This window comes from Oncorhynchus clarkii, chromosome 22, assembly GCF_045791955.1.
Source record: "Oncorhynchus clarkii lewisi isolate Uvic-CL-2024 chromosome 22, UVic_Ocla_1.0, whole genome shotgun sequence".
In the NCBI taxonomy this organism is placed as follows: Eukaryota; Metazoa; Chordata; class Actinopteri; order Salmoniformes; family Salmonidae; genus Oncorhynchus; species Oncorhynchus clarkii.
In genome coordinates, this window is record NC_092168.1 from 49,603,926 (window position 1) to 49,621,349 (window position 17,424).

Below are 17,424 nucleotides of genomic sequence, written 5' to 3' on the forward strand. Positions count from 1 at the left end.
AAAGGGGTGGTTCGCGCTTTCAGTTATGCGCGACTGCTGCCATCAATCCACGGTTTCTGGTTAGGGAAGGTTTTAATAGTCACAGTGGGTACAACATCACTGATGCACTTGCTAATAGACTCGCTCACCGAGTTAGCGTATACATCAATGGTGTTGTCATGATCGAAGCAATCTTGAAGCATGGAATCAGATTGGCCAAACCAGCGTTGGATAGACCTGAGCACGGGCGTTTCATGTATTAGTTTATGTCTATAGGCTGGGAGCAATAAAATGGAGTCGTGGTCGGATTTGCCGAAGGGAGGAGGGCTTTGCATGCATCGTGGAAGTTAGATTAGCAATGATCCAGAAAGCTACCAGCTCATGTCGCGCATTCGATATGCTGATAGAATTTAGGAAGCCTTGTTCTCAGATTAGCTTTGTTAAAATCCCCAGCTACAATAAATGCAGCCTCAGGATAAATTGTTTCCAGTTTACATAGAGTGCAGTGAAGTTCTTTCAGGGCCGTCGAGGTATCTTCTTGGGTGGGATAAACACGGCTGTGATTACAGTAGATAATGCAGGTGGCATTTGATTGCATTTGATTGTAAGGAGTTCTAGGTGAACAAAAGGACTTGAGTTATTGTATGTTGTTATGATTACACCATGAGCCGTTAATCATAAGTCATACTCCTCCGCCCTTCTACTTACCAGAGAGATGTTTGTGTCTGTTGGTGGGATGCGTAAAGAAACTGGGTGGCTGTACCAACTCTGACAACATATCCCGAGTGAGCAATGTTTCCGTGAAACACAGAATGCCCTAATTTCGTCCACGTTGTTGCCTAGAGACTGGATATTAGCGAGTAATATGCTCGGAAGCGGTGGTCGCCTTCTAAGTCTAACCAGATGGCCGTCTTCCTCTCCTGCCGCGACCACGTTGTTTTGGGTCGGCCTCTGGGATAAGATACCATGTACAGGGTGGAGGTCCTACATGTAGGTAGGGGGTGAGTGATTGAAGTACTATGGACATGTAGGTAGGGGGTGAAAAGCAGAAAGTCTGGGTAGACCTTTGATTAACTATTCAGCAGTCATGTCTTTGAGATAGAAACTGTTCAGGACCATTTTGGTCCCAGACTTGGCGCTCCGGTGCCGCTTGCTGTGAAGCAGCAGAGACAACAGACTGTGACGTGGGTGACTGGAGTCTTCGCCTGGTGTAGAGGTCCTGGATGGCAGGGAGCTTGATCCCAGTGATGTACTGAGCCGTACGCACTACCCTCTGTAGCGCCTTGCGGTCGGATGTCAAGCAGTTGCCATACCAGGCGATGATGCAAACAGTCAAGACGCTCTCATTGGTGCAGCTGTAGAACTTTTTTCAGGATCTGAGGGCCCATATCATTTCAGATTCCTGAGAGGGAAGAGGCGTTGTCGTGCAGTTGTGTTGGTGTGTGTGGACCATGATAGATACTTAGTGATGTGGACAATGAGGAACTTGAAGCTGTCGACCCGCTCAACTACAGCCCCGTCGATGTGAATGAATGGTGTGCTCAACCCTCAGTTTCATGTTGTCCACGATCAGCATAGAAAAAATGAAGAATATAGAGAGTGTAGGTGAGGGTGAGAGAGAGAGAGACAGAGACAGAGAGAGAGAGAGAGAGAGAGAGAGAGAGAGCGAGAGAGAGCGAGACAGAGAGAGAGAGAGACAGAGAGAGTGAGAGAGTGAGAGAGAGAGACAGAGACAGAGAGAGAGAGTAAAAGAGAGAGAGAGACAGAGAGAGAGAGAGAGTGAGAGAGAGAGAGAGCACCAGTGCTGTTTCTTATATCAAGCTGGTGTCGTGTGTGTGTGTGTGTGTGTGTGTGTGTGTGTGTGTGTGTGTGTGCGTGTGCGTGTGTGTGTGTGTGTGTGTGTGTGTGTGTGCGTGTGTGTGTGTAATCACCTCACCAGAGGGTCCAATGAGCTCTTGGAAAGAGTAATGTGGGATTTCAGAACAGCTTCCTTTGGGCCACCTTGTCATGTACTCTGTCCCGTTTTCAGGGTTTAATCATCGATTGATTCAAACTAGGAATCTAAAACAGTCAATACATTGATCTATCAAAGTACTGGTACAGTGACACGTTTGTTGGTGTTTTGGCTCTGTACTCCGGCACTTTGAAATTACACAACTAAGTTTTAAAGTGCAGACTGTCAGCTTTTTTTTGAGAGTGTTTTCATCCATATCGGCTGAACCATTTAGAAAGACTTCATGTACGTAGTTCCCCCTGTTTCTTAGGAGACATCATGTACGTAGTTCCCCCTGTTTCTTAGGAGACTACATGTACGTAGTTCCTCCTGTTTCTTAGGAGACTACATGTACGTAGTTCCCCCTGTTTCTTAGGAGACTACATGTACGTAGTTCCCCCTGTTTCTTAGGAGACATCATGTACGTAGTTCCCCCTGTTTCTTAGGAGACTACATGTACGTTGTTCCCCCTGTTTCTTAGGAGACTACATGTACGTAGTTCCCCCTGTTTCTTAGGAGACATCATGTACGTAGTTCCCCCTGTTTCTTAGGAGACTACATGTACGTAGTTCCCCCTGTTTCTTAGGAGACTACATGTACGTTGTTCCCCCTGTTTCTTAGGAGACTACATGTACGTAGTTCCCCCTGTTTCTTAGGAGACATCATGCACGTAGTTCCCCCTGTTTCTTAGGAGACATCATGTACGTAGTTCCCCCTGTTTCTTAGGAGCCATCATGTACGTAGTTCCCCCTGTTTCTTAGGAGACTACATGTACGTAGTTCGCCCTGTTTCTTAGGAGACATCATGTACGTAGTTCCCCCTGTTTCTTAGGAGACATCATGTACGTAGTTCCCCCAGTTTCTTAGGAGACTACACGTACAAATTGACTTTACTATTATCACGTGTTAACCATCATTTAATCGCATTGCTTTTCACATTAGTTCTTCAAAGTAAATAAGGCTTAACTTTTACGACTGCTGAATACCAACTTTCAATCACTTAGATCGTCTATTTTGATGTAGAGAAGAAACGCATTCTTCGGAATTGTGAATAATGATGAGTGAGAAAATGACAGAGGCATAAATATCTCACCCCCCCCCCCCCCCCCCCCCCAAATGCTAACCTCCCCTGCCCTGTTATTGTAATGGTGAGAGGTTAGCATGTCTTGGAGGTATGATATAAAATGCTAACCTCCCATCGCACTACATCGCAGTGCTTGAGGCGTCACTTCAGACCCGGTTTCGATCACAGTGTCACAGTCGCATGTGACTGGGAGACCCATGAGGCGTCACACAATTGGCCCAGCGTCGTCCGGGTTAGAGGAGGGTTTGGCCTACAGGGATTTCCTTGTCCTATCGCACTCTAGCGACTCCTTGTGGCCGGTCTGGCGCGTCATCATCATCATACTACAGAGCCAAAACAACATCAGATGTGTCTAGCGAAAGTTAACAGGTTTTTGGCTAGCTAGATAATACTGTAAAATGATGGAACTAGGTTGTTTATCCGCCTAAGGTCGATTTCAGCTCCTCTGAGTGAATCTAATTAGCATAATAACAAACATCCCCATAGAAATCAATCAGTTTAAGCTAGAGATATATAGATCGACGTCTGTTGTTTGGCATTGGATGTGTCTCAATCCACCACATCTGCCTTTGTCGCACTCCCGCATCTGGAGACATCCCATCTGAGGTGAAAGATGACAGATCTAGAGAGGTGTTTGTCAGACCAGGAGACATCCCATCTGAGGTGAAAGGTGACAGAACTAGAGAGGTGTTTGTCAGACCAGGAGACATCCCATCTGAGGTGAAAGATGACAGATCTAGAGAGGTGTTTGTCAGACCAGGAGACATCCCATCTGAGGTGAAAGGTGACAGAACTAGAGAGGTGTTTGTCAGACCAGGAGACATCCCATCTGAGGTGAAAGATGACAGATCTAGAGAGGTGTTTGTCAGACCAGGAGACATCCCATCTGAGGTGAAAGGTGACAGAACTAGAGAGGTGTTTGTCAGACCAGGAGACATCCCATCTGAGGTGAAAGGTGACAGAACTAGAGAGGTGTTTGTCAGACCAGGAGACATCCCATCTGAGGTGAAAGATGACAGAACTAGAGAGGTGTTTGTCAGACCAGGAGACATCCCATCTGTCGTGAAAGGTGACAGAACTAGAGAGGTGTTTGTCAGACCAGGAGACATCCCATCTGAGGTGAAAGATGACAGATCTAGAGAGGTGTTTGTCAGACCAGGAGACATCCCATCTGAGGTGAAAGGTGACAGAACTAGAGAGGTGTTTGTCAGACCAGGAGACATCCCATCTGAGGTGAAAGGTGACAGAACTAGAGAGGTGTTTGTCAGACCAGGAGACATCCCATCTGAGGTGAATGGTGACAGAGCTAGAGAGGTGTTTATCAGACCAGGAGACATCCCATCTGTGGTTAAAGGTGACAGAACTAGAGAGGTCTTTGTCAGACCAGGAGACATCCCATCTGAGGTGAAAGGTGATAGAGAGGTGTTTGTCATAATCGTCTGTAGCATCTGAATGGTTTGGCCTACAAACTAGAGATGAGACTCTCACAAACATGATCGTGTTCTCCGTTGTGCTCTTACGACCCCAACAAGCGTCTTGGGATTCGTCTGAACAGGATGGGCTCCACACTACCTCTGTTGTGCTCTACGACGCCCACAGACGTCACAAGACTCGTCCGAAGGTCCCCTGGAAGTATAGCTCAGTTGGTAGAGCACGGCTCTTCCAGGGTGTTGGGTCTGTCGTTCCATGTAGTAAATATCCTATTCAATGTATTTCTATGAACTAACAGCAATAGAGACACATTTTTTCGCCCCCCCCCATCAAATTTATTTTTACAAAATAATAATTTAAAATTCAAAAGTCAAATAGCAAAATTATCCTTGGTATGACCTTCTTAAAACAATTCCGTATGGCTTTAGTAGTAACCGTTGTCTTAAAAACAATTCCGTATGGCTTTAGTAGTAACCGTTGTCTTAAAAACAATTCCGTATGGCTTTAGTAGTAACCGTTGTCTAGCAATAAAGACACTCATAAACATTTCACGGTACCTCCCCGCCAGCTGCTGAAAATATTACTCTTCTTCATAGCCGCTTCCAGAAGATATTTAGTAAAACGGAGATCAGGCAGCTCATCCGGAGTTCAGGCAGCTCATCCGGAGTTCAGGCAGCTCATCCGGAGTTCAGGCAGCTCATCCGGAGTTCAGGCAGCTCATCCGGAGTTCAGGCAGCTCACCGGAGTTCAGGCAGCTCATCCGGAGTTCAGGCAGCTCATCCGGAGTTCAGGCAGCTCACCGGAGTTCAGGCAGCTCATCCGGAGTTCAGGCAGCTCATCCGGAGTTCAGGCAGCTCATCCGGAGTTCAAGCAGCTCATCCGGAGTTCAGGCAGCTCATCCGGAGTTCAGGCAGCTCATCCGGAGTTCAGGCAGCTCATCCGGAGTTCAGGCAGCTCATCCGGAGTTCAGGCAGCTCATCCGGAGTTCAGGCAGCTCATCCGTAGTTCAGGCAGCTCATCCGGAGTTCAGGCAGCTCACCGGAGTTCAGGCAGCTCATCCGACGGCGACGAGGTCGGTGCAATTTAAAAATGTCTATATTATCTTGGAATGCCCACATGTTGTAAAACTCCCTCTGACTGCTCTGTCCTGTTGAGAGTAGTGTTTTTGTACCATCCAAAGCACCTGCTTCCTCTCTCTCCAATGACCCCTTACAAAACAATTCAGTCTGGCAGATTAGTCATTATTAATCAGCTCAAACATTGTGAGGAGATTTAAAAAAAATCTTTGATCTATTTTGACTATAGTATTGTGTAGTCTGTAGCCCCCCCATGCGTCCCCCCCCCCCACCCGCTACAAAAAAATCCTTCAGTCATATGAAATGAAAAACCCCCTACACTTTGATATTATAGAGAGAAAGATTAGGAATGCTCAGTAATGAACTAGTTAGTGTACTTAAAAAGACACCACCTCCTTCATTACTCTGTGTGTCTCTCAGCTGAGGCTTCTGAAGAATCTTGTCTGAGGATGAATAGAAGGCTGGGAGTAGAACAAGCTGTCTCTCTGATATCTCAAACCCTATTCTCTGTGTACAGTAGCGCACTACGTTCGACCAAGTCCCCATTAGGACTCTGATCAAAAGGTTGGACCCTTAATAGGGTGTCATTTGGGATGCGTGGTATGTCTCGTTCTCCGCTGTGTCTCCGTCTGCACGCCTCTGTTCATCGACACTCCCGTGGTGTATTCGTCGTGTCTGCTCTGTTCATACGACACGTTGTTGTTGTGTATCTATAAAAAAAAAAAAACACAAAGTCAAGCTATTGTTTTATACATATATAGCTAGGGTTACGTGGGCGGGGCTTTGAACTCCAACTAGTGATGTAACATTTTATATGAAGGTTATGTGTTGTGGCGATACAGTTGACTTTGGAGAAATGGCATCATGAACAGGATGGTTTTATACTTGAGCATGTTTGTTTTAGTGGGTTGTACAGGTGTTGTACTGTCTAACCCATCCTGTACACCTGTCTCTGTGTCTGAGGTAAGTGTTGGACAGGTGTTGTACTGTCTAACCCATCCTATTCACCTGTCTCCCTGTCTGAGGTAAGTGTTGTACAGGTGTTGTACTGTCTAACCCATCCTGTACACCTGTCTCTCTGTCTGAGGTAAGTGTTGGACAGGTGTTGTACTGTCTAACCCATCCTATTCACCTGTCTCCCTGTCTGAGGTAAGTGTTGTACAGGTGTTGTACTGTCTAACCCATCCTATTCACCTGTCTCTGTGTCTGAGGTAAGTGTTGTACAGGTGTTGTACTGTCTAACCCATCCTGTTCACCTGTCTCTCTGTCTGAGGTAAGTGTTGTACAGTCTAACCCATCCTGTTCACCTGTCTCTGTGTCTGAGGTGAGTGTTGTACAGGTGTTGTACTGTCTAACCCATCCTATTCACCTGTCTCTGTGTCTGAGGTGAGTGTTGTACAGGTGTTGTACTGTCTAACCCATCCTATTCACCTGTCTCCCTGTCTGAGGTAAGTGTTGTACAGGTGTTGTACTGTCTAACCCATCCTATTCACCTGTCTCCCTGTCTGAGGTAAGTGTTGTACAGGTGTTGTACTGTCTAACCCATCCTGTACACATGTCTCTCTGTCTGAGGTGAGTGTTGTACAGGTGTTGTACTGTCTAACCCATCCTATTCACCTGTCTCCCTGTCTGAGGTAAGTGTTGTACAGGTGTTGTACTGTCTAACCCATCCTATTCACCTGTCTCCCTGTCTGAGGTAAGTGTTGTACAGGTGTTGTACTGTCTAACCCATCCTGTTCACCTGTCTCTGTGTCTGAGGTAAGTGTTGTACAGGTGTTGTACTGTCTAACCCATCCTGTTCACCTGTCTCTGTGTCTGAGGTAAGTGTTGTACAGGTGTTGTACTGTCTAACCATCCTGTTCACCTGTCTCTCTGTCTGAGGTAAGTGTTGTACAGTCTAACCCATCCTGTTCACCTGTCTCTGTGTCTGAGGTAAGTGTTGTACAGGTGTTGTACTGTCTAACCCATCCTATTCACCTGTCTCTGTGTCTGAGGTAAGTGTTGTTCAGGTGTTGTACTGTCTAACCCATCCTGTTCACCTGTCTCCCTGTCTGAGGTGAGTGTTGTACAGGTGTTGTACTGTCTAACCCATCCTATTCACCTGTCTCTCTGTGTCAGGATTGAGGCCAAGTATGCAGAGCTGCGAGAGCCTCAGGCCAGAGAAACGAAAAACGTCAACAACTGCAGGTATCATCAACTCATCTTGTGTGTCTCAGGTGGCAGAGCACGGGCATGTAGATTTGATTCCTGCTGGGACTACCCCATGCAAAAAAATAAAATACACACGCGCTTTTGTTTGTCGCTGTGGATCAAAGCGTTCACTAAATGCCTTACGTGATGTTAAATACAGGAAGTGACAGTCACCCGCCTCCCCCGCTCAGTCCCCCTACAGCCGGACCCGTAACCCATTACCCCAGCGTCCCCCACCCCCAAGGCCTAAGCATGGCTCTCGTCTCCCACGGCAACGAGACATCCGATGACGTCCCCCTGGACGGGCTGTACGCCAAGGTCAACAAACGGAGACAAGCCCCACCCCCTACCATGGCCGACAGGTGGGACAAAAGACTGCCGACTACGCCATATTTTACACTTGACAATCTTTATGCTATACATGCTGCACCTTCCCTCTCTACTCTACATACTGCACCTACCCTCTATACTCTACATACTGCACCTTCCCTCTATACTCTACATGCTGCACCTTCCCTCTATACTCTACATACTGCACCTTCCCTCTATACTCTACACACTGCACCTACCCTCTATACTATACATACTGCACCTTTCCTCTCTACTCTACATACTGCACCTTCCCTCTATACTCTACATACTGCACCTTCCCTCTATACTCTACATACTGCACCTACCCTCTATACTCTACATACTGCACCTACCCTCTATACATACTGCACCTACCCTCTATACTCTACATACTGCACCTACCCTCTATACTCTACATACTGCACCTACCCTCTATACTCTACATACTGCACCTACCCTCTATACATACTGCACCTACCCTCTATACTCTACATACTGCACCTACCCTCTATACTCTACATACTGCACCTACCCTCTATACTCTACATACTGCACCTTCCCTCTATACTATACATACTGCACCTACCCTCTCTACTCTACATACTGCACCTTTCCTCTCTACTCTACATACTGCACCTACCCTCTCTACTCTACATACTGCACCTACCCTCTATACTATACATACTGCACCTTCCCTCTATACTCTACATACTGCACCTTCCCTCTATACTATACATACTGCACCTTCCCTCTATACTCTACATACTGCACCTACCCTCTATACTCTACATACTGCACCTTCCCTCTATACTATACATACTGCACCTTCCCTCTATACTCTACATACTGCACCTACCCTCTATACTCTACATACTGCACCTTCCCTCTATACTCTACATACTGCACCTACCCTCTATACATACTGCACCTTCCCTCTATACTCTACATACTGCACCTTCCCTCTATACTATACATACTGCACCTACCCTCTATACTCTACATACTGCACCTACCCTCTCTACTCTACATACTGCACCTTCCCTCTATACTCTACATACTGCACCTTTCCTCTCTACTCTACATACTGCACCTACCCTCTCTACTCTACATACTGCACCTACCCTCTATACTCTACATACTGCACCTTCCCTCTATACTCTACATACTGCACCTTTCCTCTCTACTCTACATACTGCACCTACCCTCTATACTCTACATACTGCACCTTTCCTCTCTACTCTACATACTGCACCTACCCTCTCTACTCTACATACTGCACCTTCCCTCTATACTCTACATACTGCACCTTTCCTCTCTACTCTACATACTGCACCTACCCTCTCTACTCTACATACTGCACCTACCCTCTATACTCTACATACTGCACCTTCCCTCTATACTCTACATACTGCACCTTTCCTCTCTACTCTACATACTGCACCTACCCTCTCTACTCTACATACTGCACCTACCCTCTATACTCTACATACTGCACCTTCCCTCTATACTATACATACTGCATCTACCCTCTATACTCTACATACTGCACCTTCCCTCTATACTCTACATACTGCACCTACCCTCTATACTCTACATACTGCACCTTCCCTCTCTACATACTGCACCTTCCCTCTATACTCTACATACTGCACCTTTCCTCTCTACTCTACATACTGCACCTACCCTCTCTACTCTACATACTGCACCTACCCTCTATACTCTACATACTGCACCTTCCCTCTATACTCTACATACTGCACCTTTCCTCTCTACTCTACATACTGCACCTACCCTCTCTACTCTACATACTGCACCTACCCTCTATACTCTACATACTGCACCTTCCCTCTATACTCTACATACTGCACCTTTCCTCTCTACTCTACATACTGCACCTACCCTCTCTACTCTACATACTGCACCTACCCTCTATACTCTACATACTGCACCTTCCCTCTATACTCTACATACTGCACCTTTCCTCTCTACTCTACATACTGCACCTTCCCTCTATACTCTACATACTGCACCTTCCCTCTATACTCTACATACTGCACCTACCCTCTATACTCTACATACTGCACCTACCCTCTATACTCTACATACTGCACCTACCATCTATACTCTACATACTGCACCTACCCTCTATACTCTACATACTACAACTTCCCTCTATACTCTACATACTGCACCTACCCTCTATACTCTGCATACTGCACCTACCCTCTATACTCTACATACTGCACCTACCCTCTATACTCTACATGCTGCACCTTCCCTCTATACTCGACATACTGCACCTACCCTCTATACTCTACATACTGCACCTACCCTCTGTACTCTACACACTGCACCTTCCCTCTATACATACTGAACCTTCCCTCTATACTCTACATACTGAACCTTCCCTCTATACTCTACATACTGCACCTTCCCTCTCTACATACTGCACCTTCCCTCTATACTCTACATACTGCACCTTCCCTCTTTACTCTACATACTGCACCTTCCCTCTATACTCTACATACTGCACCTTCCCTCTATACTCTACATACTGCACCTTCCCTCTATACTCTACATACTGCACCTTCCCTCTCTACATACTGCACCTTCCCTCTATACTCTACATACTGCACCTTCCCTGTATACTCTACATACTGCACTTTCCCTCTATACTCTACATACTGCACCTTCCCTCTATACTCTACATACTGCACCTTCCCTCTATAATCTACATACTGCACCTACCCTCTATACTCTACATACTGCACCTTCCCTCTATACTCTACATACTGCACCTTTCCTCTATTCCAACATTCCCCTTCTCTCAACATGTACTGTGCTTGCTCTATGCTAGTTCTATGCTAGCTCTATGCTAGCTATATGCTAGTTCTGTGCTAGCTCTATGCTAGTTCTATGCTAGCTCTATGCTAGTTATATGCTAGCTCTATGCTAGCTCTATGAATCTCTTTGAGAGGTGTACAGTCCTGCTCTATCCTCCACCCATTTCCTTGTTTTTATATTTCCACTGCTGATGCCCACACACGTCTTACCTCTCTCCAGCTTAAATCATGTTTCACCTCTTCTCTGCCCTCTATATGCGGCTGAGCTTGAGGGGAGTGACGGGAGTGAGGGGAGTGAGAGGAGTGAGGGGAGTGAGACAGAGGGAGAGAAAGGAGTGAGAGAGAGAGGAAGAGAGGGAGAGAGAGAGATAGAGACAGAGAGAGAGAGAGAGAGAGAGAGAGAGAGAGAGAGAGACAGAGAGACAGAGAGACAGAGAGAGAGAGACCGCTGTGTAACTCCCCTAATAAGTCCAACGAGGTGGTGTGAAGATTTTTTTCTCTCTCTCTTCTGAGGTGCCAAAGCAACCGATTTATATCCAAAGAGATTTGTCAGAGCTTCCCCGTGTCATTCTGAGAATAATTTCTAAGGCATTTCTCCATCATAGATGTACTGATTCTGTTGTTTTACCTCTATTACCCAGACCATCTATAACAGCTGGAGCCTTTACACACTACAAGGTAGCGAGTATATTGATGTATTCCTGTAATTCAGAGCTGGAAGGTATTTTAGCTTTGGGTACATTTCTTTGCTATTTGGTTGATCTAGCTGAGACGTGTGTGTGTGTGTGTGGTGTGTGTGTGTGCGTGTGTGTGTGTGTGTGTGTGTGTGGTGTGTGGTGCTGGTGTTGTTAATAGAGACGAGGCCTCAGTGACTTGTTTATCTCAGCCTCCCCTGAATACCACGGTCCACACACACACACACACACACACACACACACACACACACACACACACACACACACACACACACACACACACACACACACACACACACACACACACACACACACAGAAAGAGGGAGCCAGTGGCTGAGCTGCATTCCATCAAATCATCTCCAGCATACTGTACCGTGTCTTTACAGGAAGGCATGATAAATGGAATGTGTGTGTGTGTGTGTGTTATTTCCTCCTAGGCTGCTAATCCCCGTCTCTATCTCCTGGGAGCAAGGCACAGGGCTGCTGCTACGCTGTAAATGTGTGTGTGTGTGTGTGTGTGTGTGTGGGGGGGTGTGGGTGTGTTTGTGTGTGTGTGGTGTGTGTGGTGTGTGTGGGTGTGGGTGTGTGTGTGTGTGTGTGGTGTGTGTGTGGTGTGTGTGTGTGGTGTGTGTAGTGTGTGTGTGGTGTGTGTGGTGTGTGTGGGTGTGGGTTTGTGTGTGTGTGTGTGGTGTGTGTGTGTGGTGTGTGTGTGTGTGTGTGTGTGTGTGTGTGTGGTGTGTGTGTGTGGTGTGTGTGTGTGTGTGTGTGTGTGTGTGTGTGGTGTGTGTGGGTGTGGGTGTGTGTGTATGTGTGTGTGTGTGTGTGTGTGCGTGCGTGTGTGCCTGAGTGTGTGTGTGTGTGTGTGTGTGTGTGTGTGTGTGTGTGTGTGTGTGTGTGTGTGTGTATCATCCCATCCTCCCCTTCCTGTACGTTCAGCTACAAGTTATAATTCCAGTTAACACAAACAGTGAAAATATAACATATAATACCTCCTGAAGCAAAGTAGGCAAATCAACCTGTAGGGGCGAACCCCTAGTCTTTGTCTCAGCGTTTTGAAGTACCTCCCCCACTGTAGCCCTGAAGAGGGCCTGCTGCACACTTAAAGTTACTATAACAACCACAGACCACAGGGCTCTCCTCACCAATTAAAAAATAATCACTGTGGAGAGGAGAAGGGAGATGGAGAGGAGAGAGAAGGGAGATGGAGGAGAGGGGCTGGGGAAGAATTGAGCGTTATAGTCATATGTACCAGGGGTTGCAGATGTAATTGCAGGGTACTAGTCAGCAGCCTGATGGTGGAGGAGAGAGGAGAGGAGAGGAGGAAGGCTGAGGGGAGGAGAGAGAGAGGAGAGGTGAGAGGCTGGGGAGATGTAGAGGAGAGAGATGCTGGAGACATGGAGAGGAGAGAGATTCTGGGGAGATGGAGAGGAAAGATGCTGGTGGATGGATAGGAGAGGAGAGAGATACTGGGGAGATGGAGAAGAGAGAGATGCTGGGGAGATGGATAGGAGAGGAGAGAGATGCTGGGGGGATGGAGAGGAGAGATGTTGGGAGGATGGATAGGAGAGATGCTGTGGGGATGGAGAGGAGAGAGATGCTGGGGAGATGGGAGGAGAGAGATGCTGGGGAGATGGAGAGGAGAGAGATGCTGGGGTGATGGAGAGGAGAGAGATGCTGGGGAGATGGAGAGGAGAGAGATGCTGGGAGGATGGATAGGAGAGATGCTGTGGGGATGGAGAGGAGAGAGATGCTGGGGAGATGGAGAGGAGAGAGATGCTGGGGAGATGGAGAGGAGAGAGATGCTGGGGAGATGGAGAGGAGAGAGATGCTGGGGAGATGGAGAGGAGAGAGATGCTGGGGAGATGGAGAGGAGAGATGCTGGGGAGATGGAGAGGAGATAGATGCTGGGGTTATGGAGAGGAGAGAGATGCTGGGAAGATGGAGAGAAGAAGAACACTGAACAACACGACACAGAACAATGAATATTCACGACACAGAACACTGAACATCACGACACAGAACACAGAACAACACGACACAGAACACAGAACAACACGACACAGAACACTGAACAACACGACACAGAACACTGAACAACATGACACAGAACACTGAACAACACGACACAGAGCACTGAACATCACGACACAGAACACTGAACAACACGACACAGAACACTGAACAACATGACACAGAACACTGAACAACACGACACAGAACACTGAACAACACGACACTGAACATCACGACACAGAACACTGAACATCACGACACAGAACACTGAACAACACGACACTGAACATCACGACACAGAACACTGAACATCACGACACAGAACACTGAACATCACGACACAGAACAACATGACACAGAACACTGAACATCACGACACAGAACACTGAACAACATGACACAGAACACTGAACAACATGACACAGAACACTGAACAACACGACACAGAACACTGAACAACATGACACAGAACACTGAACAACACGACACAGAACACTGAACAACACGACACTGAACAACACGACACAGAACACTGAACATCACGACACAGAACACTGAACAACATGACACAGAACACTGAACAACATGACACAGAACACTGAACATCACGACACAGAACACTGAACAACATGACACAGAACACTGAACAACACGACACTGAACAACACGACACTGAACAACACGACACTGAACAACACGACACTGAACAACACGACACTGAACATCACGACAAAGAACACTGAACAACACGACACAGAACACTGAACAACATGACACAGAACACTGAACAACATATCACAGAACACTGAACAACATGACACAGAACACTGAACAACACGACACTGAACATCACGACACAGAACACTGAACAACACGACACAGAACAACATGACACAGAACACTGAACAACACGACACAGAACACTGAACATCACGACACAGAACACTGAACAACAAGACACAGAACACTGAACATCACGACACAGAACAACACAACACTGAACATCACGACACAGAACACTGAACATCACGACACAGAACACTGAACAACACGACACAGAACACTCAACATCACGACACAGAACAACACGACACTGAACATCACGACACAGAACACTGAACAACACGACACAGAACACTGAACATCACGACACAGAACACTGAACATCACGGCACAGAACAACACGACACTGAACATCACGACACAGAACACTGAACAACACGACACAGAACACTGAACATCACGACACAGAACACTGAACAACACGACACAGAACACTGAACAACACGACACCGAACACTGAACAACATGACACAGAACACAGAACAACACGACACAGAACACTGAACAACACGACACCGAACACTGAACAACATGACACAGAACACAGAACAACACGACACAGAACACTGAACATCACGACACAGAACACTGAACAACACGACACAGAACACTGAACAACACGACACTGAACAACACGACACAGAACACTGAACAACATGACACAGAACACTAAACAACATGACACAGAACACTGATCAACACGAAACAGAACACTGAACATCACGACACAGAACACTGAACAACATGACACAGAACACAGAACAACACGACACAGAACACTGAACAACATGACGCAGAACACTGAACAACATGACACAGAACACTGAACATCACGACACAGAACACTGAACAACACGACACTGAACATCACGACACAGAACACTGAACATCACGACACAGAACACTGAACATCACGACACAGAACAACATGACACAGAACACTGAACATCACGACACAGAACACTGAACAACATGACACAGAACACTGAACAACATGACACAGAACACTGAACAACACGACACAGAACACTGAACAACATGACACAGAACACTGAACAACACGACACAGAACACTGAACAACACGACACTGAACAACACGACACAGAACACTGAACATCACGACACAGAACACTGAACAACATGACACAGAACACTGAACAACATGACACAGAACACTGAACATCACGACACAGAACACTGAACAACATGACACAGAACACTGAACAACACGACACTGAACAACACGACACTGAACAACACGACACTGAACAACACGACACTGAACATCACGACACAGAACACTGAACAACACGACACAGAACACTGAACAACATGACACAGAACACTGAACAACATATCACAGAACACTGAACAACATGACACAGAACACTGAACAACACGACACTGAACATCACGACACAGAACACTGAACAACACGACACAGAACAACATGACACAGAACACTGAACAACACGACACAGAACACTGAACAACAAGACACAGAACACTGAACATCACGACACAGAACAACACAACACTGAACATCACGACACAGAACACTGAACATCACGACACAGAACACTGAACAACACGACACAGAACACTCAACATCACGACACAGAACAACACGACACTGAACATCACGACACAGAACACTGAACAACACGACACAGAACACTGAACATCACGACACAGAACACTGAACATCACGACACAGAACAACACGACACTGAACATCACGACACAGAACACTGAACAACACGACACATAACACTGAACATCACGACACAGAACACTGAACAACACGACACAGAACACTGAACAACACGACACCGAACACTGAACAACACGACACCGAACACTGAACAACATGACACAGAACACAGAACAACACGACACAGAACACTGAACATCACGACACAGAACACTGAACAACACGACACAGAACACTGAACAACACGACACTGAACAACACGACACAGAACACTGAACAACATGACACAGAACACTAAACAACATGACACAGAACACTGAACAACACGAAACAGAACACTGAACATCACGACACAGAACACTGAACAACATGACACAGAACACAGAACAACACGACACAGAACACTGAACAACATGACGCAGAACACTGAACAACATGACACAGAACACAGAACAAAACGACACTGAACACTGAACAACATGTCACAGAACACAGAACAACACGACACAGAACACTGAACATCACGACACAGAACACTGAACATCACGACACAGAGCACTGAACAACATGACACAGAGCACTGAACATCAGTCTCGTAACTGCACTGACCAAACTAAAAGCCAGTTCCCCACTCCCCTATGTTCATGTCCCCTAGTCATCACTGTGGGACTCAGATTTGGTAGTCACTGAAGTGAGCCAATAGGCCCTTCACTAACAATAGGAATTTCAAAGATGGACAAAGCAGATCTCTCTCTCTCGCTCTCTCTGTCTCTGTCTCTGTCTCTCTCTGTCTCTGTCTCTGTCTCTGTCTCTCTCTCTCTGTCTCTCTCTCTCTCTCTCTCTCTCTCTGTCTCTCTCTCTCTCTCTCTGTCTCTACTTCAGTTAAAATATATTTTTTCTCCCCCATTCTCTGTCAAATCCCCCTCCTCTCTTCTCTACAAGCCAGTGGCTTTGCCATCCTCCAAATAATTATAGAAATAGAGGAAAGCTTTTAGTGTTGGTTGGGTGAGCAAAGCAGAGAGCGGAGCGCTGGAGTGCTTTTCCACTGTTAATGAATCAACCATTCTGCCAGCTTAATGACTGCTGCTACGCCAGGGAGGGTAGGGTGGGGGAGAGGGAGTTGGGTTGGGGGAGAGGGAGGTGGGGTGGGGGAGAGGGAGGTGGGGAGGTAGGGTGGGGGATAGGGAGGTGGGGAGGTAGGGTGGGGGAGA